We start from the raw sequence: 27,266 nt of genomic DNA on the forward strand, positions 1-27,266 counted from the left end.
TTCTTATATTGTCCTCACAGTTTAGATAAGACAGGCCATAAGGTTAAATGTCTCTAGTTTATACCACTATACTAGCTCCTAGTGTGGGCGGGGAGCGTGGCTGTAGAACTTAAGTGGGCTCCATTCCAAGCAAAACTGGTTTTTTTATTTTTATGTTTTTGAGGAAGATTAGCCCTGAGCTAACATCTGCTGCCAGTCGTCCTCACGTTTTTGCTGAGGAAGACTGGCCCCGAGCTCACATCCGTGCCCATCTTCCTCTACTTTATACATGGGACGCCTGCCACAGCATGGCTTGCCAAGCGGTGCTGTGTCCGCACTCGGGATGTGAACTGGCGAACCCCTGGCTGTTGAAGCGGAGCGTGCACACTTAACCACTGCACCACCGGGCAGACCCCTAAAACTGTTTTTTTTTGTATTTTCAGATTCAGAACAATGAGTTTGCAAAGCAGACCTAATCTCCTGACTATAACTGACAAGAGACAGATCTGAAAAGACACATATTGAATCAAATACAGATATAGATGATCAGTGGATTTTCATTTCAGAGGATGGCTGCAATGTGGCAGTGGGGGCCATAGTAGTATCTATTATAAACTGTATCTTCAATACAACTAAAAGCAGTGGCATCCCTCTTCCTCCACTTCTCATGAAAGCCTGGTTCCTACTGAGTCTTTTGGTGGTCAGTCTGCATCTGGATTCCTGAATGCTGAGTCAAAGTCTCCTTGCCCCCAGCCCACCTGATGGCCACCCTTATAAGTAGAAAGATGTGTTAATTCACAAAGGAGGAAGTGGTGAGGCCCAGAAAAAGTACTTTGCTGCTCCAGATAGCTCTTTCCTCTGGCAAATTGCTGAAATATGCCAAAGTATAGGAAGCAATTCCCAGATCGCAGCCTGGGAAGAGTTTATTCACTACTGGAAGGCAGCATAATGTAGTAATTAAAGTTCTAAAGGTGGAATTCCTGGATTGCAGTCCAGCTCCTAAAGGTCAAGAGGGCTTTGAGCAAGTTAGTCAACTTCTTTGTGTGCCTGTTTCTTCATTATTATTATTTTTTTTAAAAGATTGGCACCTGAGCTAACATCTGTTGCCAATCTTTTTTCTTCTTCTTCTTCTTCCCAAAGCCCCCCTGTACATAGTTGTATATTTTAGTTGCAGGTCCTTCTGGTTGTGCTATGTGGGACGCCACCTCAGCATGGCCTGATGAGCAGTGCCATGTCCGTGCCCAGGATCCAAACTGGTGAAACCCTGAGCTGCCGAAGCAGAGGGCGTGAACTTAACTACTCGGCCATAGGACCAGCCTCCCTTCATTATTAAAATAGTGATAATAACAGTACCCATCTCATAGGAATGTTGCCAATATTGAGTTAATATAAGTAAAGTGCTTAGAATAGTGCCTGGCTCACAGTAATCACTAATAAATGTTAGTTATTTGTAACTTCAGTTCTTATTTTTTTAAAATAACAGTGAGCATTGCCAGCAAGATACTATTTAAAGGGTACAAGAGTGATATCTCAAGTTATTTGCCTTGAAGGGTTTGCTAATGCCTTACATTTGTTAGTAAAAATCACTCAAGGATTCAGAGTAGAATGAAATTAAGGCAGGGGATTTGTCATAGGGACCAGAGCCAAAAACTGGAAAGAGGCCAGTATTGGGGCCAACTGGCAGTGACAAAAGGTAAGGATAAACATTCTTTATAGTGTTCCTAGTTAGGAGGTAGTTTTGTCTGAGAATTTGGCTCAAAACTGAGTTTTCAAGTGAGGACTAAATTGGTTAGTCTAGCTTTGGTGTAGGGTCTAGCTACAGAGACACCAATCCAGGTTAGTTAGCCCAAATGATATCATCATGGTGGTCTTAAAAGATCTGAAGAGTTATCTCTTGGAAGAAATATTATACTTGTTTATTTCTGTAAGATAGAACTAAAATGAATGACTGGAGGTTTCATGAAAGTAGTTTTGACTCCATTTGGGGAAAAGGTTTTCAACCACAACTGTTTTAAAATAGAAAGGGCCGCCTTATCAGATAATCTTTCTAACACTAAAAATGTTCTAATGGAAGCTAACTTGCCACTAATCAGAAATGTACCTTTATATTCATCTGTAAAATGGGGATAATAATCATCCAACCACATAATTATGAGGATTAAATGAGATAATATGCGTATGGTGATTAGCATAGTGCCTGACACATTGTAAATATTCGGAGAATGGTAATTGTTGATACTACTGCAACCACCACTGCTGTCACCACTACTGCTGTCATTACTATTATTAATGGGGATTTTTAAACTGAGCTAAGAGGCTGGACTATATGATCTCTCTAGTTTCTATGAAAATAGATTGTTAGCTTATGCTTTTTAAGTTCTCTTTCCACTCAGGAAGTTTAAACTACTTAGAAATGGGAGACGTCTTACATTGTAGGATGTGGTGTTACTCTTCATGTGTTTATTATGCTAGCTTCTTTGCCTCTTCTATTATTTATTATTTTCTACTTTATTTAGAATGGTTTAACCCGTGTGTAGTTTAGCTGTATTCTTTGTTAGTATAGTAATTATAGACTTTCTTTTGTTTATAAAGATGAAAAAGAGATGGGATAAAGAGATGAAAAAAGTTTCAAGTTTAAATGCCAAGGTCTTTTATTTCTCAGCTGGTAAACAGGTTAGATGAGAATTATTTTAGAAAAAAATGGCACTTTGTTTATTTTCTCCTGAAAGATTCAGTATGTTCTAAATGCAGACTTTGAAAGTTTTAATACTTTTTTTGGTAAATCTTTTCTTGCGAAAAGAAATTACGTTAGCATTTAAATAAAAATCAGTGTATTTCCCTCCAAGGCAAAAGGACAGAACTTGTAACATAGGAACAAAAAATCTAAAGGAAGGACATGTCTAAATGAAGGGAAAAAGTGAAAGCCATTATTTCTCCTATTGCTGTAAATATATGCTCTTGGTATAAAGTGTTTTCTATTACTAAGGACACCTCTAATTTTTCTCACTCTATGCATTCATTGATGCTGAGGTTGGGCTTCACAGGACAAATTAAAAATTTCAGATTTATCAACATCTATGAGAAAATAGTAGACAACAAAAAGGAACACAGATAGTGAAGTTATAAAGGATTCAGAATCATAAATGGTTTGCTCTAAAATCTCTGCCAGTTAGTAGATGATAAATGGAAGCCCTATTGGAGTTTGGCTTCATTTTTATTTTTCCTCTGTTTGTGCAGTTTACATAGACTCCCTTTCCCTTCGAGGATTTTTTTCCCTTGCCTGTAGGCCTGCAGAGGCAATCAAGCCTGAACAATAGGTGCCTTCTTATTTCAAGTGGGCAATTTGCATTTCTGAGGATCTCCTGACTGGATTAAACACATTTCACAGAGGCTTCTGCAGCTCCTGGGATTATTCCTTCTAGAAATTTACCTCATGTTTGGCAGGGTAGGATGTTGCTCAGCTTTCACACTCCTGAGAAACACAAGGCACCTGAATTTGTCCAAAGTAATTGTTTTCATTTCCTCTGTGATTCAGTTATTCATAAATTCAGAACTGTTGAGTTCATACTCTTTCCTAATTTTCACACTGTTCATTTGAGTGTTTTACTTAAAATGGAGCAGGCAAGCCATGAAAGAGCAGGAAACTGGAATTTTGAAAACCTGTCTTTGATGAGTTCTGTGATTGTAGTTCAACTACTTGGCCATTCCAAGCTTCAGTTTCCTCATTTGTAACATGAAGAGTTACTACCCTTTAGAGCTCCAAGAGATGAAACTCCTGTGCAAAAGCTACCACTGGCTAACCCTCCTTTCCTTCCTGTGACAAAGAAAGAATGTGTATGTACCAAGTGTCAGGCACTATAGGTACGAAGTGGATAATGCATGGCCTTTGCCCTCAGAAAGCTTACTGTTTACAGGGAGAGGCTGACATACAGTAAGTGCAATATGTTGTGATAATTGTAAACAAAATGCTTCAGAAGCAGGATTTACAGTGGAGGTGGAATTTTGCTTGGATCTTAAAGAAAGGAAAGGAATCCAGTAATAAACAGTCTGTATTGAGAGAGGGGAGAGGTTGGAGCTATGGGAGATATCAACATCTAAGGTCTGTGTAGAGGAAGCAGAACTCACAGTGGAGACTCAAGGAGGAAGACATTTCCTCTACCCGTTCTGGGTTCTTCTGGCTGGAGGACGAATTAAATTCACATGAGACTGAATAACAGGAGAAAATTAAACAAAGCTTTATAACATGTATACGTGAGAGAGGCTCAGGCAAACTGAGCAACTCACCAAAATGGCTGAAACCACCACCTTAAGTATCATCTTGAGCTAAAGACAAAGTAGGATGTTGGGGGTTGGGGGTGTCGATCATGGGAGATTACCACACAAGTACAGTAAACAAGAGGTTATTATGCAGACTTGAATCCTTGCCTTCCACGTTGATGAGAGTTTCTAGAGATAAGGTCATCCCTCCTTCCTGGTGCAGAGAGGGAGACATCTTTACAGATGGAGATTTCCTTTATAATGTAAATGTCTCTTAACAAAGGGTGAGTAAATTCTACTTTTCAGAGTTTCTTTCCTGTCTGCAGTTTTTAACAGTAACCAGCCCAAAATAATCCTCGTGCCAAAGAGACATATCTTGGGGTGGCCAATTCCAGTCCCCCACAGAGGTCAGAGAGGTAAGGGGAAAAGCAAGAGAGACCAGAGTCCTGGGAGCCAAAGAAGAAGGCTTCAAGGGGATGCTTATCAGTCCTTTCAGATGTCACAAAGGGCCCACTTAAGGCTCATGTCTGTTAGAACAGGCAACAAAGTTAACTGAAGACTTTTCTCATGAAGTTGGGTAGACCAATGGGATAGTAGACATATTGCAGCAGGTTTAGCAGTCGATGTGAAGTGCAGACTGGAAGTGTGGATTACTGTTCTCAGAAGCTTAGCTGCTTGGTTGGGAAGAGAAGGAAAATACAGGAAAAGTTACAGAAATGTAGGATCAAAAGAGATTTTCTTCTTAAAGGAGGAAAGACATTGGTATGTTCATATAGTCATGTACCACATAACATTTCAGTCAGTGACAGACCACATATAGGACAGTGGTCCCATAAGATTAGCACCATATAGCTTAAGTGTGTAGTAGCTATAGCATCTATGTGTAAGTACTGTAGGGGAGGAAGAAATTTTCTTCTACCCTTCTAGGTTCTTCTGGCTGGCCTAAGAATTAAATTGACATGAGACAAATTAACATGAGAAAAACAAACAAGAGTTTAATAACATGTGTACATGGGAGAAACCCAGGAAAACCAAATAACTTGCCAGAGTGGACAAAGCTGTCACTTTAAATGCCATCTTCAGCTAGAGACAAAAGAAGATGTTGGGAGTCTGGAGAGTCAGGGACTTCAAAGGGAAGGAAGGCAATTCACAGGTAAATGAAAAGGAGCAAAGGTTTGGAAAACAAGTGTTTATTTGGCCACACAGAAACAGAGTAATACAGAGGGAGCCCAACAAATAGGCTTTTCTAGTTTCCTGCCTGTCTACCACCTAGTTCATGTTTATGCTAAGGTGACAGCTCGATTTCTGAGATGGGTTTTTTTAATCTGACTTCTTTTAGGCAGTTGAGGGGGAGGTAACAAGAAAAACTTTCTCAGTCTTTTGTTTCTTAAAAATAATTGGCCTAAGGTGATCCTTGTGTTAAAGAGACACATTTTGGGGTGGCAAATTTTGGTCCCCTTTGCTATGCTCTATGATGTTTGCACAGTGACAAAATCACCTAACAACGCATTTCTCAGAACGTGTCCCCATCATTAAGTGACGCATGACTATGGATTGGGGGAACAGAGACAGTAGAGAAGGGATAGTAGATGCATGCCAAGAAAGAGATGCAAGCCACTGTCCTGGTTGAAATTCTCTAGTCTTTTTGGCTTGACATACAAGTCCTTTGAGTTCTGATTGTTCTTTACCTCTCTAGCTTTAACTGTCATCATCCTCCACATGCACTTGGACTAAGCAGTGCAACTGAACTAAGGACATTTCCTTGAATGTCATTGTATATGCTGCCCAAAATGCCTTTCCTTTCCTCCTTCCCCTCACCTTCCCTCTCCTCCTTCCTTTTCCCCCTGTATCTTCTTCTCTCTTCTCCTCCTTCTTTACCTGGCTAATTTTCACTTATTCTTAAAGCCTTTTCAGATGACCCCTTTCTGTGGGAAACATTTCCTGATTTCCCTCTCCTCACCCTCACCTCAGCCAGCGTTAGTCACTTCAATTTGAACTTCTTTAACATTCTTTGTAGACTTTTATGTTATTAATCACATAATACTAAAATTTCCTGTTTATTTGTCTGCCTCCTACAGGTGGCCATTAATTCCTTGAGGCCAGAGAACATTACCTGACAGGTCAGTGCTCAATAAATGTTTATTAAACAAGGCAGGGAGGGCAACACGTGGGTATAATGGTGCCTAAATGAACTTTTGCTTTGCTTCACACATCCTTTGTTTGAATGTCTCTTTGTCCCAAGTTCTCCCCTAAAATAACTGCAGCCTTCTTAGTCGTTAGGAGGAACTGCTGGGATGGCAGATAGTTATAGAACTCAGATTGTCACTTGTTCCAAGCCCAAGGCAGACACCATGTATCAATTACTGCACATTGTCACACAAGCTGGACACTACCTCTTTTCTTGGTAGCTATTATTAATGGATCAGAGTTGACGTTTGGGACAAGAACTATTTGCTGTTCTTATACATCTCACAGAGTCTCTTGTTTTTCTTAATTTTTTTCTAGAAATACAATATGAAACCTCTCTTCTACTCTAAAGCTGTGTTCCCTAGGCTCTCCAGAAATCTACCTGGCCACTTTCATATGTGTATGGTCTTCAAGCAATGAAGCTTAGATGGATTTTCATTTTTTAAGTAATTTATGATAGGAGTTATACTCATATAAACACATTGTATTAAGCCCACTTTCAGTGAGGGGGCTGGGAACCATTAACTTTTTAAGAATTATAGGAGGGGGGATGTGGAGGGGCAGAAAGATGACATTGTACCTACATAGAAAGATTATATTGTATCTACACAGGAAAAAATATGGAGAAGTGAGGAATTCATCCTGATCATTACCTTTTTCTTAATCCCTTGTTCTTCATTCCTCACTCCACACTGTATCATTCAGCTTAACAAAAATTTGTTGAGTACTTACTTGTGCTAAATACTCTACTAGAAACAGGAGATGGAAAAATGCATAAGACAAGCAGCCCTCAGGGAGTTTGCAGTCTTATTAGGGAAGGTGTTAAGAACTAAAGCACAGGGGTGCATAGGGTGATAGTGGAAAACATGCTAAGATAACTTGATCTGAATCGTCTGGTGTATCCAGCTGTGTCTCTAGAATTCACGAGATCATTGCTAACCTTTTAATTTAAATGATCAAAGTTGCTTAGAATTTTTGTTCTTAATCTTGAATCATGTTTGTATATAGGATAATTCCCTTGAATCATGGAAACCGTGTGCGGATAAGAGCTGATAGTCTCAAAGTATGCTTTTATGGATAAAAACATTTAAAAATATTGCAAATATTAAGTATTATAAATGAATGCTTACTTATTTTCTGGGTCAGAGAGTCAGAAGTTAGAATTCAGTAAGACTTAAGAATTGATGAATTTAGAAAATATCACTATTTTCTTTTAAAGACCATTCAGACTTTGTTGAGTCTGTAGAATTGGTTATAAGAGGAAAAAGACAAACTTTATTTAGAAAATTAAACACAAAAAAAAGACATCTCCCCCCATTTAATTTACTCTTTCCTCAAATTGGAGCACAAGCATTAAAGAAAGCCTTGCTAAACTCATTGTGTTCTTCAGTGAATATTAAAATTAGCACCCACATGAATATTATAAAAATAAGGAACAAAATGTTCACAATAAACCTCAGTAAAATTCTGATGCCGATAAGGCCAAACGTTTCATTTTTGTTTTCTAATGTAATGCTGTTACAACTTACTTGCAACATTATTCCCTGCATGGCGGACCCCTAATTATTTCATCATGCAGCAGGAAATCCTGGTAGGTCATATATAAACAGCCTGAGGCAAGAACCTCTTCATCTGATAGAGTATGACATCTGACATCTGTGCAGCCTGCTGCTCGCCTGCCACAATTAACCAGGAAGCTCAGACATTAGTTAATGCAAAGGCAACTGGGAGCTTGGGAGAATGTGGAGTAGCAAAGGTCTTTCCTAATCCAATAAATTCCTATGAAGATGAAAAAGTGACAGCAAATAGGTGACAATTTTCTCAGGAACTGAACCTTTGTGGTCTTTTTCCTGTTTTCCAAGAAGCAGCAAGTCACCTTTCTCATCTGCCCTCCCCTCCTACTTCTCATGTATGCATAATTTCCCTTGACTTTGAATGACCGACTTAAGTGCACTTAAAGGCTGCTGGATTTAGCTCTTGGTATTGTTTATGCTCACTGCTGGAGTGGGCGTAGAAGTCTCTTTCTGGGTTTCACGAACTAAATGAAATCCAGAATGGGACCTCTGTGTAGAATGTGTTAAGGGATTGAACCAGCACCTGCTTTAGAGGCTAATTGTTTCTACCAGACATTTAATGTTTATTATTCTGTTTGGAGGCAAATGCTAAGGGCAGTGAGCAATTTTCATTACCAGGAGTTTCATTATATTACCTTCTAAGAAAATATAATTTTAATATTTTATTTCAGTGTTTTTATTAAACAAATATTTACTGAGTATCTACTGTATGTCAGACACTATGCTTGACCCAGGGCTGGAGAAGATCATCTCTGCCCATGAGCTTGGTCTATTGAAAGAGACTGCCTGCCATGTAAAGCAAATGACATGCAAGTGTGGTTACATGGACTAAGAGTTGATGAGGAGGAAGCAGCTAACTCAATAGGAGGAGGGTCTGGAAAGATAGCATGGAGGAGGTGACATTTGTTCTGCATGTTGAGTGCTGAGTACGTTTTTCAGGTTCACAAAGTGAGAAAGAGTGTTAGAGAGTAACAGAGACAAAGGCACTGAGATATTGAAGAGCCAGGGATGTCTGAGGAAATTCAGGGAGGATTGATGTTGTGCACATAGGGCATGTGGAGGGGGGAGGAAGGAGATGGGGCTAGAAAGGTAGGCCCAGGACATTGTGGGCCACGCTGAGTTATTGTGCAGGAAGTGATTAGCTGGATTTTCTTTTAAAATTAAAGGAAAATTATTGCTGGAACTCGACTCTTGGAAGATTGTTCTGGTAGAAGTGTGTGGGATAGATTGGAGAGGGAAAAATTATTTGGATCAGGAAGTCAGTTAGAAACTGTTTACATAGGGAGGCTTCACATTCATTTGTTGATTCCTTCAACAAATAAATGCCTAAGAAGGTCAAAAAAGATACCTTTGAATTCATATGTCTTGGTATTTTAAATGATACTGTATGGTTTTGTGATTAATTTCTCTATCCTCTCTTCTCCTTAGTCCTCTGCTCCATTCCCCATTTTCTTTTCTCCATTTCTGAGCCATCTGAAACCAGAAATCACTAAAATCACACCCCTTTGAGGTTAAAGCTCTTGGCCAACATCCCAATCATTTCAACACTATCCAAGCTGGACTCTTTGAAGTCCATGCCTTGCTGGTAATGATATAGCAGATATTTGTCTAAAATAATCACTAGTGAGTTTATAAGAGAGAAGGAAGCCTAAGAAGCAAGGATTGGAAAATACATATGGTCAATTATGAATTGACTTAAAAAAAAAAGTAGGCTGCAGGAATCTGATAAGAAGAAGTCTGTAGGATTCAGCACAAACATACTGTATTAATTATTATTATTCATTCTACATTGCCACAAGTGTACACAATGCTTTATAAATGGTTGACAGTGCTGGAGAAAGAATAATATCCCAGCCCTGGAGCGCTTATAATTTATGTAAACACATCTTTTTATTTTGTTTTTCCAAGCCATGTCTCTGAATTGTGATTCCGCTTATTTTGCTCATATTCATATTTCATCTCTGGTTCTCATATAAACTAAAAAATGAGTTGTTTTAGGAATCACACATGTTTTTTCCAAAATGATGGTTCTCCTCCATAATGCTAGAACTGTTGCATTGGGAATTCTGAGTACAGAGCCACTCCTTTGTTGGGGTCCCCATGAATATATGAAACAAGAAAAGGGGGTGTATTTAAGGCCCTCTGGAGATGAATGTGGCTAGAAGAGTGTAGTGTTATTAGGAGCTTTTCTTTAGTAGAGTAGTATTAAAATCCTTTGCCATTCAGAGTTTTTGTTACTATGAAAACATAGAGGAAGCCATGTAGAGAAGATTAGTACCAATGTTTGTTATTACCCTAAGTTCCTTGCTAGTTCTGCTTCCTGATCATACTGTTAATTCATCAGGTTCAATGGTCTCCCCCAGTATACATTCATGTTATATTATTGCTTTGTTTTACCTTGGCCGTGAAAATCTTTAAGCTGGTTTAGTTTAGAAGCAGACTGAGTGATTTATACAGCCTCTTCGGTTTTTGTTAGATAGCAATAAGCATCCCACAGACAGGCAAATTCAGTATGAATATGAATGTGATAGTGGAGAAACTTATGTTTTTCCTGCAACTACACGTATTACTTGTTTCACTACATTTTATTTTACTATTTCAAAACATTTGAAAGACACAAATATTGACACAGCCTGTATTAGTCTTTGAAAAGCTTTTCCTTAAATTCAGAAACAAAATTTATGACCAAATTTGAAACCTCTAATTTGAAGGTCCTATAAAATGATTGTTAGTCGTATCTATTTTCTGATTTGAAATAACCACCATTTACAAGAAATAAGTAGGAGGCCAAGAAAAATGAGTTTATTTTAATTCTCTAATATTAATTAGGCCTTTCATTGTGTGAGGCATTGTACTAGTACTATTAATACCATGGTGAATGAAACAGACATATTCCCTGAGCTTACAGGTGTATATAATATAAACTGACAATCATAGTGCTTGGTGGAAGTGGAAGTGTTTTGATAGGAGAAGTACAGAATAAACTGTGGAAGCTCTTTTAGGCCCCAAACTCATAATTATCAGGGAAGACTTCCCAGAGGAAATGATGTCTAAGTAGTGATCTAAAAAATGAGTGAGAGACAGATGAAAGTGAGGGGTGGGGGTTTGGAGAGGATTCCAGATAGAGGGAAGAGAAAAGTCTAGAGGCAAGTGAAATCCTAGTAAGAGTCTAGAACTGAAAATAGTCCAGTGTGGTTTGAATTTAGATTGCAAAGAGATGGCAAAGGAGGAGGGAAGAGAACTAAAGAAAAGTCAAATTATTCAGCATTGCATAAGCCAAGATAATATATTTTGACAGTATGCTAAAACAGGGGTTCTAAACTTGGGTTCCTTGGCCTTGAAGGGAGTCATGGATGAACTTGAGGGAATTGCTTGTGAAAATTTTGTGCGTAAACAAATTCTTAAAGGGTTTGGACAGGTCACTCTCCTTAAGAACAAAATTCTCTTCCTTGATGTCCATCCCCTACCAACATGCTATAACTCTTTGTGAAATGTTACCAGTTGAACCTTGGCAACTTTATTCATTCACATATTCATATATTCAACAAATATTTGTTGAATTTTTCATAAGCAAGGGATACAGTGGTGAATAGACAAGACAGTTCTAAAAGAGGGGGACAGAAAATAAGTAACAAATGAGATTTCATAGTAATAAGCAAAATAAAGAAACTAAAATAAAGGACTTGCTAGGGAGCAAGGCTTCCCTGAGGAAGTAACATTTGAGCTAAAACTTCAATTGGCAAGAAACTGGAATAGCTAGTGCAAAGGGTCTGAGACAGAATTGATTTGATGTATTTACTAAATGGAAAGAAGGCCAGTGTGGCTGCAGTATATATAGTTGGTAAGAGAGTAGTAAAAGTAGGATGTGACATTGGAGAAATGGGCCAGGAATCAAGTCATGTAGGTCATGGTCAGGAATTTGAATTTTATTCTCAGTGTCATGGGAAATCATTGAACAAATTTAACAGTAACATTACATGATCTGATTTATGTTAAGGAAAAAAAATTGTAAGGAAGGAAATTGTGAAACAGGGAGACTCGTTAGCAAACTGCAGTAGTTCAGGTGAGAGATGATTTTGTCTTAAACTAGGGTGATGATAATGGGAATGGAGATGAGTATATAAATTTGAGATGTATTTTGGGGCAATATACGGCTGCCTGTGTGCAGGCATGGAAAGATGCCAAACTGCAGTGCATAAAATTCTCCAATACGAATACCTCTAAAAGGAAAATACTAAAGATATTTAAACAAAATTACTTTAGGGATCTGCCTGGCAGACAAAACCCAGTCAGGATATGTGAGTTTAAACCTTTAACCTATCATTTGTGACCTTGGGCTGACCAGTGATTCACCTTCTCTGCATCAATTTTCTCATCTAAACGTGGAGTTAATAAAATGTGAAAGCAACCGATACGCCTGGTACCAAGTAAATTTTGTTTAGTTTTAAGTGAACAGTAATTAATTTTAGCAACAACCAAATGGTCTTTGAGAATGGGTAGCTGAAAGGGGAGATAAGAAGAGAATCTAAAGGAAAAAATACCATTTTTACCAAAAGTGAAATTGCTATCTTTCTGATCATGGCTGTTCCATATGGAAAATTTGCTTTTAGGACCCCATTAAACATGGTCTTAACTACTCCTTTTGTTTCTGTGTTCAGAACTGCACACACACAAGCTAGTTGGTGAGGAGATTTCCAAGGCTGTGTAAACAATGTAGTCTGGCTTCTGAAAATTCATTCCGCATATATTACATGCATTAATATTCAAATATTCACATGAACTTCCCGGCAAGCTCACAGTGATTATGACCTTCACAATCACCTTAATTGGCCCAGCCCCTCTCCAAGAGTGTGCCCAGGAGTCACTGAGGATGAGCTCAGACCTTTGTGGCTATGTATTTACAAATCCTGTCTTCCTTTCTCTTTTCCATTCTCTGTGAAAGCTCTGCCATTAAAAGTAACTCTAAGAAGCAGGTTTGGGACCGTGGTGTAGAATAGGGACTCAAAAAGCTTTAATTAGATACCTACTTTGTAAAAACCAGGGCCTAGCATTGTTTATGTGTTTCTTTAAAAAATTATTTGAAGTATCTTTTGCTGTCTTATCTTAAGCAGTTAGTCAGAGTTAACTAAAATTATGGCTTAATGTTTTAGAAATAGGGGGTTCTTTCTCATACTGCCTACTGGTCTAAAACCAGAGGATCACCACATGCCTTTGCTACTCCCTTGGTATAGAAATAAAGCTCTTGAATTGGGTGAGAGGTGGCTTGGGTAGGGAGTGTGGGGGATAGGTATTTAATGGCATACATAAACTTTCCCATTTGGAAAGTCTGGTATTCTCAGCCTGCTCCCAGAATCCTTTGAATGGACTTAAAGCCACATGGCCAAAGCTGGTCTGGAAGGAACCTGCTAGAAATAAGCAAACATTTCAAAAATTTTAAAAGAAAATAAATGCTTTTAAGATTTCAGAAACCTTAAGAGAAAACATGCTTTTAGCTTGTGCCTATGAATATTATATAACTAGTATTTATTGCAGTGCCCCTGTGGACAAGAGAAGAGTAAAGATTTTGAATGTTAATTTTGGTCATTCTCTAGATTGCTGCTCAGATATCTCTCCTTTCATCCATGTTGATGTATTTGAAGAAAAAAATCCCTTGAGTCTGGTCACCTGAGCTTTCTACACTGCTGGAATATTCCTTTGAATAGCAGGGCAGGAAATCTTCCTATAAAGTATTACAGTAAGTGAAGTTTGCCGTAATGAAGGGGCCTGTCATGCTCTTTTGACATATCCCCTTTCATTCTTTTACCCTACAGTGTGATAAAAGATAATTAAAAGAGAAAAAAAAGTAAAATCATGACTCTCATACAGATATAAAATGAACATGTGTTAAAGATTTTGTTTAACTGGTTCAATGAGAAAACCAGGCAGATGTTATAAGTGGTCAAAAGAGAATCTGTAAAACAGACGGATTTGTAGATCAGTAGTATTGAAACAAACACCCAAATGAAGGCAAAGCTGGTTTTTCCAGAGTTGGGGAGGGAAGTCCAATAAATCTCTATCTGACAGGACAGAATTTGCATTTTTATCAGTTACCTACATTTTACAGAGTTGTAAAAATAGCTCAAAGACAATGAAAGACTAAAATCAGATAACCTAAAGTGGTATCTTGTAGACAATGCATAGTTTTCCATTGAAGGTCAAAATTTCTTCTACGTTTTTTCTTCACTTCTTCAAATTTATTCATAATATAGAGCAGAGTATCAAGTAAGTATGGCAAGTATCATCTAGAGTGCAGTCTTTGATCAATTGACAAATGGCTGCCTGGTGCCTTCTGTTGAGGTTTTTAGGTTCAACAGGAAAGAGTGCCACATAGATTAGCAATGTCTGTCAAGGGCAATGGAGTAGTAAGTAGTGGCATTTGTGGCAGGTTTTTGCCACTCTGTTATAGAAGAATGTCATCTGTAAACTAATTTACCCCAGAATATTGTAGATTCATTGTGTTCTTCTTCCCAGAGCATTTACATTTAAAAAGAAGAAAGATACTATCAAGGAAAATATTTAATTCCTTTTTTCTTTTACATATATGAAATTGCATACTTTGGGAAAGTTTAAACTGTAAAAAATTCAAGCATTACAGAGTGGAACCCAGTGAAAAGTTTCCCACTCCTGCTTACTGGTTCCTCTGTTTCTCTAAACAAAGCAATTGCTGGTTACCAGTTTCTTGTGTATCCTTCAAGAGATATTACATACAAAGGTTGCACACAAAATCCATTGCATGTTAGTAGAAATTATTTTGTTTAGAATTATATTGTTTGATTCTTTCCAGTCTTTGTATAGATTTTAACTCTTCTCAATATTCTGCTTGACAAGTTTTTCCATGTTGATTTAATTGTAAGTAATGAGGATGGTCCCATAATTGTTTTCAAGGCCTTCAACTGTTAAGTGGACTCCCTATGTATGAGACTGTGAAAGACAAATTTCTCGTGCACCTTAATTTTTTCTTAAAGTATTTTTTTAAATTATGAAATATTGTAAGTATATAGAAGTTCAGAAAATAGTGTAATAGACATTTATGTACCTACCACAGATTACAGATTTAGAAATTTTAGCAGATCTCTCTTATAAATAAGTAAATAGGGGCCGACCCAGTTGTGCAGTAGTTAAGTTCGCACATTCTGCTTCAGTGGCTTAGAATTCGCCAGTTTGGATCCCAGGTGCGGAGCTACCCACTGCTTGTCAAGCCATGCTGTGGCAGGTGTCCCACATATAAAGTAGAAGAAGATAGGTACAGATGTTAGCTCTGGACCAGTCTTCCTCAGCAAAAAAGAGGAGGATTGGTGGCAGATGTTAGCTCAGGGTTAATCTTCCTCAAAAAAAAAAAAAATTAAAAAAAAATAGGTAATAAATAAATGTTACTGAGATAAAGTTTCACTCTCCTAGCATATCCTTTTCTCTCTTGCACCAAATGGAACTACAGTAGTATTCTGGGGTTGGGATTTATCATTTCTATGCATATTTTTTACTGCATATGTATATATCCAGAATATATATGCATATGTATATATCATATATATATATATGTAAGCTATTGATATGTGCTCAGAAGTTTACATTATCTTGCTGTATGTATCCTTTTGCATATCCTATTGAAACTTTATTAACATTATTTTTTGAAATTTATCCACAGTGGTACACTAGATACAGTTAATTTATTTTAATTGTTATATAGTGTTAAAAGATAGACATATTAAAAATTTTAAGAGTTTGTTTGAGCAAAAGTTGATTCGAATTGGGCAGTGCCAAACCAGAAGTGATTAGGAGTGCTCCACCAACAGGATCTAGGGGAAAGACTTTCATAGAGAAGAGGCAGAAGCAAAGCAAGGAAATTATTTGCTTAGCTACAGTTAAAGGGTTGCCTTATTTGGAAAGGGCTAGTTGGCTGTTTGTGATTGGTTGTCCTTAGGTTTTGATTTCTTAACCTTGAAACATTTTGGGCTTAGGTTTTAGTTTGCTTAGGTAGGCTGCTAAGGCATTAGAACCACCTCAGCCTAATGGCCTCCTTGCTTAATTAATTTAACAATAGATTCTATTGTATGAATAAACAGTCTATTTTCTATCTCCAACTGAGGGTCTATTAGGTTAATGTCACTTTTTTGGTGTCAAAAGTATTCCAATAAACATCCCTTTTCATGTCTCCTTATATTTATGTGCAAGTTTTTTTGTTAGAAACCTGGAAGTGAAATTGCTGTGTTCTATAGTACATACATCTTCGCATATAGTACATATTGTTAAATTACCTCTTCAAAGTGGTTTTACCGGTATGTACTTTAACATCAACTTATGACTGTACTTTCCCTCAATCCTCACTAATTCTTAGTGTTTTCAGATTTACTACATTTTGCCAATCTGGAGACTATTGTTATTTAATTTTAATTTAATTTAATTTAATTTAATTTTCTGATTTATTAATGAGGTCAATCATCTTTTCATTGTCTATTATAGATTTTCCTTCCCTGAATTGTCTGTTTATCTGTTTGGTCCCTTGACTTTTTCTTATTGATGTGAATGAACTTTTAAAATATTCTAGATAGGAATACTTTTGGGATTAAAAAGATTTCAAATTTCTTTTACCAGTATGAGGATTATCTTCTAATTTTGTTTATTGTATCTTTTTTTTTTTTTTTGCTGAGGAAGATTGGCCCTGAGCTAACATCTGCCAGTCTTCCTCTGTTTTTGTGTGTGGGTTGCTGCCACAGCATGGCTGATGAGTAAGTCTGTGCCCAGGATCCGAACTCACGAACCCAGGCTGCTGAAGTGGAGTGTGCTGAACTTCACCACCAGGTCACAGAGCTGGCCCTGTTTATTGTACCTTTTGACATCCGGGAGCTTATAATGTTAATTTTGATCTGTCTTTTCTTCTATGATTTGTGCCCTTTTGGGGTGGTTATAAGAAATTCTTTCCTAATTATGGTGGCTTTATAATGTGTCAGTTTCACTAGGCTGAACTACATTTCCCGGAATTTCCTTCTATGGGTTTCCAGCTAGGTAGGCCAAAAGAGAGACTCTTGTGTGAGATTTGGTGGGCTGAAGTTAAACAACAGTCATTTGTAACTCGTACACTTTTATCATATATCTGATAAAGAACCTCAGTGGCAGGAAGCAGGAGTCAGGCTGTAAATGATTTATTTTTTCCTGGCTCCTCCTTTAGCTTCTCTAACACCTCAGTCAGATATGTGTGTTTTAGCTCCATGAAGAAGAGCTCCCGTTTCTACAGGACACCTATACCATCAAGGTCAGAGGCAACAAGAACTGACAAAGATTTTAGCCTGTTCTTGTTGGTTCCAGCTCGTGCCTATGAGTTCTGGGTTGTTCTTGCTGTTCCCCACTTCACATTTATTTGCCTTTCTGACTTGCTGCCATGTGGACTTAAAGCTCCTACATAATGTTGGAAGACAGTAGGCCTACAGAACCTGGCTAACCAGCTTCCACAATCACATAAGGTCAAATGCCTATAACAAATCTTTGTGTGTGTGTGTGTATATGTATCTCACACTGCTTCTCCAATTGAAACCCTGGCAGAGACAGTATTTTTATGTCATGAAGAAAGTCTTCTGGGGCTGGCCCCGTGGCCGAGTGGTTGGGTTCGCGTGCTCCGCTGCAGGCAGCCCAGTGTTTCGTTGGTTCGAATCCTGGGTGCGGACATGGCACTGCTCGTGAAACCACGCTGAGGCAGCGTCCGACATGCCACAACTAGAAGGACCCACAACGAAGAATATACAACTATGTACCGGTGGGCTTTGGGGAGAAAAAGGAAAAAATAAGATCTTTAAAAAAAAAGAAAGTCTTCTATAGTTTTTTGTAATTTTATTTTTCACACATAGATATTTAGTCCATCCAAAATTTACCTTTATGTGTCGTGAGTTACACATACAAAACTTTTATTTTTTTTTCATATGGATGGTTATTTGTCCATCCTTTTCCCACTGATTTGTAATGTCACCTCTGTCATAAACAAAATGTCCATATGTATGCACATGGACCTTTTAATTCATTCTGTTTCATTAGTCTACTTACCTGTGGATAGCACAATGTCAGAATTATTTTGCCTTATGAGTAGTCTTGAAACCAGGTAGACAACTCCTCATTTTGTCCTTTCTCTTCAAAATCATATTGACTATTTTTGACTCTGTATACTAACATAGGAATTTTAGTGTAAACATGTTAAGTTCCATGAAAAAAATTGAATTTGTCTGTAGTAATGCTTACTATATAGATCAAATTAGGGAGAATTACTCTGTTAACTCCAAGACCTCTTTGTATATGTTTTGTTAGATTTAAACCCAGGTATTTCTTCCTTTTTTTTGATTCTAAGGTAAATGGTAATTGTTTTTTAATTTTTAATTTTTTTAAATTGAAGTCATAATAGTTTATAACATTGTGAAATTTCAGTTGTACATTATTATTTGTCAGTCACCATATATATGTGCCCCTTTACCCCTTATGCCCACCCCCCAATCTCCTTCCCCTCTAGTAACCACTAATCTGTTCTCTTTGTTCATGTGTTTGTCTTCCATGTATGAGTGAAATCATACGGTGTTTGTCTTTCTCTGTCTAACTTATTTTGCTTAACATCATACCCTCAAGGTCCATCCATGTTGTTGCAAATGGGGCGATTTTGTGTATTTTGAGGCTGAGTGGTATTCCATTGTGTATACATACCACATCTTCTTCATCCAATCATCATTCGATGGGCACTTGACTTGCTTCCACATCTTGGCTATTGCGAAGAATGCTACAATCAACATAGGAGTGCCTAGGTCTCTTTGAATTGTTGATTTCAAGTTCTTTGGATAGATACCCTGTAGTGGGATATCTGGGTCATATGGTATTTCTATTTTTAATTTTTTTGAGAAATCTCCATACTGTTTTCCATAGTGGCTGCACCAGTTTGTATTCCCACCAGCAGTGTATGAGGGTTCCCGTTCCTCCACAACCTCTCCAACATTTGTTATTTTTTGTCTTAGTGAATATAGACATTTTAACAGGTATAAGGTGCTATCTTAGTGTACTTTTGATTTGCATTTCCCTGATGATTAGTGATGTTGAACATCTTTTCATGTGCCTATTGACCATCTGTGTATCTTCAATCTCATTGTAGTTTTGATTTGCATTTCCCTAATGTTTAGTGATGTTGAACATCTTTTCATGTGCATGTTGGCCATTTGCATATCTTCTTTGGAAAAATGTCTGCTCATATCCTCTGCCCATTTTTTAATTAGGTTGTTTGGTTTTTTGTTGTTGAGTTGTCTGAGTTCTTTATATATTTTGGAGATTAACCCTTTGTCAGGTATATGATTTACAAATATTTTCTCCCAGTTGGTGGGTTGTCTTCATTTTGTTCTTGGTTTCCTTTGCCTTGCAGAAGCTCTTGAGTCTGATGTAGTCCCATTTGTTCATTTTTTCTTTTGTTTTCCTTGCCCAAGTAGACATGGTATTTGAAAAGATCCTTCTAAGACCAATATCAAATAGTGTACTGAGTATGTTTTCTTCTAGGAGTTTTATGGTTTCATATCTTACCTTCAAGTCTTTAATCCATTTTAAGTTAGTTCTTGTATATGGAGAAAGATAATGGTCTACTTTCATTCTTTTGCGTGTGCCTGTCCAGTTTTCCCAACACCATTTATTGAAAAGACTTTCGTTTTTCCATTGTATGTTCTTGGCTCCTTTGTTGAAGATTAGTTGTCCATAGATGTGTGGTTTCATTTCTGGGCTTTCAGTTCTGTTCCATTGATTAGTGTGTCTGTTTTTGTACCAGTACCCTGCTGTTTTGATTACTATATCTTTGTGGTATATTTTGAAGTCAGGGCTTGTGATGTCTGCAGCTTTGTTCTTTTTTTTCAGGATTGCTTTAGCTATTTGGGGTCTTTTGTTGCCCCATATGAATTTTAGGATTCTTTTGTTCTATTTCTGTGAAGAATGTCATTGGGATTCTGATTTGGATTGTATTGAATCTGTAGATTGCTTTAGGTGGTAGGGACATTTTAACTATGTTTATTCTTTCAATCCATGTGCGTGGAATATCATTCCATTTCTTTATGTCATAATCAATTTCTTTCAATAATGTCATAGTTTTCAATGTATAGGTTTTTCACCTCCTTGGTTAAATTTGTTCCTAGATGTTTTATTCTTTTTGTTGTAATTGTAAATGGGATTGTAGTCTTGAGTTCTCTTTCTGTTGGTTTTGTTATTAGAGTATAGAAATGCAACCGATTTTTGTAAGTTGGTTTTGTACCCTGCAACTTTGCTGTAGTTGTTGATTACTTCTAATACTTTTCTGATGGATTCTTTAGGGTTTTCTATATATAGAATATGTCATCTGCCAACAGCAAGAGTTTCACTTCTTCATTGCCAATTTGGATACCTTTTATTTCTTTTTCTTGCCTAATTGCTCTGGCCAAAGCCTCCAGTTCTATATTGAATAAGAGTGGTAAGAGTGGGCACCCTTGACTTGTTCATGTTCTCAGAGGGATGGCTTTCAGTTTTTCCCCATTGAGTATGATTTTGGCTGTGGGTTTGTCATATATGGCCTTAATTATGTTGAGGTACTTTCCTTCTATGCCCATTTTGTTGAGAGTTCTTACTGTGAATGATGTTGTATCTTGTCAAATGCTTTCTCTGCGTATATTGAGATGATCATGTAGTTTTAGTCCTCATTTTGTTAATGTGATATATCACATTGATTGCTTTGCAGATGTTGAACCATCCCTGCATCCCTAGTATAAATCCTACTTGATAATGGTGTTTGATCCTTTTAATTTATTGCTGCATTCAGTTTGCCAATATTTTGTTGAGGATTTTTGCATCTATGTTCGTCAGTGATATTGGCCTGTAATTTTCCTTCTTTGTGTTGCTCTTGTCTGGCCATGGGATCAGTGATGTTGGCCTTGTAGAATGTGTTAGGAAGTGTTCCATCTTATTCAATTTTTTGGAATAGTTTAAGAATGATAGGTATTAAATCTTCTTTGAATGTTTGGTAGGATTCTCCAGAGAAGGCATCTTGTCCTGGACTTTTATTTTTTGGGTGGTTTTTGATTACTGTTTCAATCTCTTTACTTGTGATTGGTCTATTCAGATTCTCTATTGCTTCTTGATACAGTTTTGGGAGGTTCTATGAGTCTAAGAATTTATCCATTTCTTCTGGATTGTCCAATTTGTTGGCATATAGTTTTTCATAGTATTCTCTTATAATCCTTTGCATTTCTGTGATATCTGTTGTAATTTCTCCTTTTTTACTTCTGATTTTATTTATTTGAGCCTTCTCTCTTTTTTCTTAGTGAGTCTGGCTAAGAGTTTGTCAGTTTTGTCCATCTTCTCAAAGAACCAGCTCTTAGTTTCTTAATTGATCCTTTCTACTGTTTTTTTGGTTTCAATTTCATTTATTTCTGCTCTAATTTTTATTATTTCCCTCCTTCTGCTGACTTTGGGTTTTGTTTTGTTTTTTTTTTTTTTCTAGTTCTGTTAGGTGTAGTTTAAGATTGTTTCTTTGAGATTTTTCTTGTTTGTTAATGTGGGTGTGTATTGCTATGAAGTTCCCTCTTAGGACTGCTTTTGCTGCATCCCACATGAGTTGGTATGGTGTATTTTCATTTTCATTTATCTCCAGATTTTTTTGATTTCTCCTTTAATTTCTTCATTAATCCATTTGTTGTTCACCAGCATATTATTTAGTCTCCACGTATTTGTCACTTTCCGAGCTTTTTTCTTGTGGTTTATTTCTAGTTTCATAGCATTATGTTCAGAAAAGAAGCTTGATATGATTTCAATCATCTTAAGTTTATTGAGGCTTGTCTTGTTTCCCAACATATGGTCTATCTTTGAGAATGTTCTATGTGCACTTGAGAACAATGTGTAGTCTGCTGGTTTCGATGGAGTGTTCTATATATATCTATTAAGTCCATCTGGTCTAGCTTTTAGTTTAGTTCCATTATTTCCTTGTTGACTTTCTGTCTGGATGATCTATCTATTGATGTAAGTGGGGTGTTGAGATCCCCTACTATTATTGTGTTGCTGTTGATTTCTCCTTTTACGTCTGTTAATAGTTGCTTTATGTATTTTGGTGCTCCTGTGTCAGGTGCATATATGTTTATATGTGTTATGTCGTCTTGGTGGAATGTCTCTGTTATCATTATATACTGTCCCTCTTTGTCTCTCATTGCCTGTTTTATCTTGAAGTCTACTTTATCTGACATAAGTACGGGAACACCTGTTTTATTTTGTTTGCCATTAGCTTGTGGTATCATCTTCCACCCCTTCACTCTGAGCCTGTGTTTAGCTTTACAGCTGAGAAGTGTTTCCTGGAGGCAGCATATTGTTTCCTGGAGGCAGGGTCTTGTTTTTCAGTCCATCCAACTGTGTATTTTGATTGGAGAATTCAACCCATTTACATTTAGAGTGATTATTGATATATGAGGGTTTAATATTACCATTTTATCTCTTGTTTTCCGGTTGTTCTGTATTTCCCTTGTTTCTTGTCCTGCGTATTTCTGATTGCCGATTCAATTTGGTTATTGTCTATGATGGTTTTCTCAGTTTTCTCTTTATTTGTGTCTCTTTATTTTCTCATCATTTGTGTCCCTATTCTAAATTTTTTGTTTACTAGTTATCGTGAGGTTTGTATAAAAGATCTCATAGATGAGATAGTCTGTTTTCTGATAGCCTCTTATTTTCTCAGACTAAGCAGTTTCCATCCCTTTCCTCTTCCCTGTCTAAATTGTTGTTGTCACAACTTATTCCATTTTGTGTTGTGAGTTTGTGGTTAAAATGAAGTGGTTATAGTTATTTTTTGTGTTTTCCTTCCCTTTATCTTTAATGTTATAATTAACTGTTTGCAAACCTATTCTGATAGAAAGCTGCACTTTTCTGATTTTGTCTGCTATTTATCTCCTTGCTCCAAGCTTTGTAAACCCTTTCTTTCTTTCTTTTCTTTTTTCTTTTAGGTATGAGGGCCTTCTTGATCATTTCTTGTATGGGGGGGTCTTGTGGTGATAAACTCCCTCAACTTTGTTTATCTGGGAAAGTTATTATTTCTCCATTGTATCTGAAGGATATTATTGCTGGATAGAGTATTCTTGGCTGAAAGTTTTTGTCTTTCAGAATTTTTTATATATCTTTCCACTCTCTCCTAGCCTGTAAGTTTTCTGCTGAGAAATCTGCTGAAAGCCTGATAGTGGTTCCTTTGTAGGTTATTTTCTTCTGCCTTGCTGCCCTTAATATTTTTTATTTGTCATTGACTTTTGCCAGTTTTACTAATATATACCTTGGAGAAGGCATTTTTACATTGATGTATTTAAGAGTTCTAATAGCTTCATTTACATGTAATTCTATCTCCTTTGCAGATTTGGGATAGTCTCAGCTATTATTCTCTGAACAAGCTCTTTGTTCCTTTCTCCTTCGCTTCTCCCTGTAGAATACATATAATCCTTATGTTGCATTTCCTAATTGAGTTTGATATTTCTCAGAGAATTTCTTCATTTCTTTTTAGTCTTAGTTCTCCCTCCTCCTCCACCTGGAGCATTTCTATATTTCTGTCCTCTAAATTACTAATTCTGTCCTCCATAAACCAGCTCTGTTATTTAAGGATTCCAGGTTTTTCTTTGTCTCTATCATGATGTTTTTCATCTCCAAGATTTCTGATTGTTTTTTTTTAATAGTTTCAATCTCTCTTGTGAAGAATTCCCTTTGTTCATTAATTTTATTCCTGATTTCACTGAAGTGTCTTTTTGAGTTTTCTTGTAACCCATTGAGTTTCTTTATGATAACTATTTTGAATTCTCTGTCATTTAGATTGTAAATTTCTGTGACTTCAGGATTGATTTCTGGGTATTTGTCATTTTCTTGGGTGTTAATATACCTCTTTATGCTATTTGATGGGGTGGACTTGTGCTGTTGCGTAATAGTAGTATCTGGTCACAGATTCCACTTGCTGCCATGGGGCTGGGGGTAGGAGCTGTGTTTTCTGAGCCTGCTATGATCCTTGGCAGCTGTGCCATTCTGTTGGAAGCTGTGCTGGCAGGGTCTGTCTGTATTTGCCTGCTGGCTGCTACTGCTTTATACAGTTAGGTGCGCAGGAGCTCTGGTGGGGGGGGGTCCCCTGCTTTGGCTAACCAGTTGAGCTGGTGCATTGGGGGGGCAGTGGGGAGGGGCGCTTTCTTTCATGCATGTGATCCCAGGCACTCCTGCTCTTCACTGGCTTTCTACCCTCCTGGGCTGCTCTGCCCCTGTGATTGCTTAGCCTCCTCAGTGTGGAGCATTCCTATGAGCTGGGAGGCAAGTCTGAGAGCGAAGGTGTTCCCACAGAGGGCTGCCCTTTCCCACCCCCTCCTCTGAGAGTCATGTGCCAGCCACCACACAAGGTCCCATGCCCTAGGTCACTGCTGTTTGGGAGGGAGAGGAGATCCCCTTACCTCCTTCCACTGCTTTCCAGGAGGTCTGGCATCTCCACCGTCAGATCTATGGCTGTGTGGATCTCTTAGATGTCTAATGTGTTGTGTGAATATCCTCTGTTGGTTTATGAATGTCCTTTTCATTATATCTTAGTGGGGAGAGACTAAGCAAAGAGCTCACTTCATGATGATGCTGACATCACATGCTGGTATTGTATTTTAAATATCAAAATCTAATTGTTTATTGTTAGTGTGTAAGAAAGCAATTGACTTTTTAAGCCTTTTTATATTCATCTTGCAACCTGCAGTCTTGCTATGATTGCATATTAGTTGCAGGAGGGTTTTTTGTTCATTTTTAAAGATTTTCTATTTAGACAATTATGTCATCTGTGAAGAAAGAGTTTTATTTCTTCCTTCCCAATCTATATGCCTTTTGTTTCCCTTTCTTGTCTTATTGCATTAGCTAGGACTTCCAGTGTGACATTGAAAAGAATGAGCAGAGTGAGAGGGGACATCCTTGCCTTGTTCTTGATCTTAGTGAAAGGACTAGATAGTCCTTTCTAAGGACCTTTTTCGTGTCCATAGCCAGACATGATGTACCAGGCATATAAATAGGCCTGTAGAAATGTGGTTGTAATGTGTTGGGGGAGGGAGCTTTCTTTAGTCCCATGATTAGGTCTTAGTCTTTTAGTGAGTGCCTCTGTACTGTGAACTTCACATGTTCTCCTCAGTTTTTTTTCCTACTCCCTTAAGTGGGACAGGATGGCTAGAATTGGCTGCAGTTGAGCATTTCTCTTCTTCCATGTGGAAATCTAGAGCTGACTAGAGTTGAGTATTTCCCTTCCCCGGGTCAGTTAGGCTTTGATAATACTGCATCAGGTTAGGCTCTAGTTAACCAGTTTCCCCTGAAGGCAGGCCTTGTTGAGAAGAACAGAGCACTCTAGTACATTACAAAATGGTTCCTTTTTCCCTCTCCCTGCCAGAAGCCTGAGGGAATTTTTTTCCTGATATTTATTGTGGGAATCTAATCTAGGTCCTGGAGGTAAATCTCTTGATATTGGGGGGCCCTCTCTGTGACTGGGTCTTCCTGGATTTTCTAACTCTCACAGTTGTCTGCAGTGAGCCTCCAGGAATTCATCAATTACAGCTCAGGTTTTCCTATCCTGGCACTGCTTCCCATGGTGGCTTTTGCTTCTGAGTCTCTGATTTTGTAAGCTATGACTGCCTGTATTTACCTATCTCTCTTTCTAATCTTGGGGCACAGTGGGTTCTCCTGTGTCCTCCCCTCTCTTAGAGATGCAAAAAGTGCTGCTGATTTTTTTTTGTTCAGCTTTTACTTTTTATTAGGATTGAGTGGCTACTTTCAAGCTCCTTATGTGTGAAATCAAAAACTGGAAGCCCTATACCTCTCATTTTTATCCTTATTTTTGAACAGGACTGTGTCTTGTGGTTGACCTATCTCTGTCTCTCTATTGTATGTGGGTGTATACATATATACAAGGAAACATATACGTGTATACAAGGGGAAATAATTTGTCTTCTTGGTTCCTAGGTCTTCAAATTGAAAGAAGAATTGTATGTGAGGATCCTCATGCACACTTGGACTTTATTTAAGTCATGATATCTTGTACTTCAAACCAGAGCCTAATTCTGTAATGGGATGAGGTTTTAGAGGTAATGGGAGTGACTGAGCGTATTTTACTTGTGGGAAGAACATGAATCATTACATGATAGAGGGTAAATTAGTAGTCTGTTACATTGTTCATTGCCAATGGATCATGCCATATTCACACTCTTGTGTAGCTCTTTCCCTTGACTATGGACTGGCTTAAAGACTGCTTTGAACACTATAATGTAGGTTAGAGGCCTAGGACTTCTGAGTTCAGGCATTAAGAAGATTTGGTAGCCCTCATTTATTTTTTTACCACTTGAGAGCCCTGAGCTGCTACAGAAGAACTCCAGCTGCCATGTTGGAGAGGTGACATGGAGAGGAAGAGGCATTGAGACTGGAGGAAAATTGAGGAACCTAGGTGATTGTGAGCACCATGGCCCCAGACAAATGATGTCACTTGAGTCTGCTTACTCTACTTACTCTCCAGCGATTTGAACTATTCTAGCTGAGGTACCAGTTATGTGAGTGAAGAAGCCATCTCAGACACGCCAACACCAGCATTCACAAAGTAGGGCAGGGGCCGGCCTGGTGGCACAGCAGTTAATTTCGCATGTTCTGCTTCTCGGTGGCCTGGGGTTCACCAGTTCAGATCCTGGGTGTGGATGTGGCACCGCTTGGCACACCATGCTGTGGTAGGCGTCCCACATATAAAGTAGAGGAAGACGGGCACAGATGTTAGCTCAGGGCTAGGCTTCCTCAGTAAAAAGAGGAGGACTGGCAGTAGTTAGCTCAGGGCTAACCTTCCTCAAAAAAAAAAGGGCAGAAATGAGCCATCCCAGTTGTGCCCTTTTCAAATTCCTGACTCCCAATCCTGAGGAATAATAAAGGATATATATGCCTATCTAACACAGATACTTCAAATCTCACTGGATCTTTTGAGTCACAAAGTCCAAATGGCAGGGAGGGTTGCACTTGGCCTGGATTTGTTAAGGAATCCACTCAAAACTGGCAATCTTTTGGGCTACTTGGTGACTGAGTTAGAAAATGACAAGAAATGTGGCACATATTACCTTCATAATCCAAGGACATCCACCAAATATTGTGCCTCTTCTTCACTGTGAGCAGTGTAAGGTTAAAAATTACCCCCATCTTGTGTGTTTATCTCCTGGACTATTATTATTTCAGTTCTGTGTCAGGCAGGATCCAATCAGGAGACCA

General features: G+C 37.9%; 1 long non-coding RNA gene across 2 annotated transcripts in view; it reads left to right on the forward strand.

Moving 5' to 3' along the window:
• Window positions 1-27,266, forward strand: part of LOC139079102 (uncharacterized) — a 66,483-nt gene that overhangs the window by 27,938 nt on the left and 11,279 nt on the right. Inside the window, exons 4-5 of one of the 2 annotated variants that reach the window (XR_011532411.1) lie at window positions 6,315-6,356; window positions 13,589-13,731. This is a non-coding gene — a long non-coding RNA (uncharacterized lncRNA). Of the gene's footprint in view, window positions 1-6,314; window positions 6,357-13,588; window positions 13,846-27,266 lie in introns of those variants that run through there. The other variant, XR_011532409.1, reaches the window with a different exon arrangement.

Source organism: Equus przewalskii, chromosome 24 (genome assembly GCF_037783145.1).
Source record: "Equus przewalskii isolate Varuska chromosome 24, EquPr2, whole genome shotgun sequence".
Taxonomy (NCBI): Eukaryota; Metazoa; Chordata; class Mammalia; order Perissodactyla; family Equidae; genus Equus; species Equus przewalskii.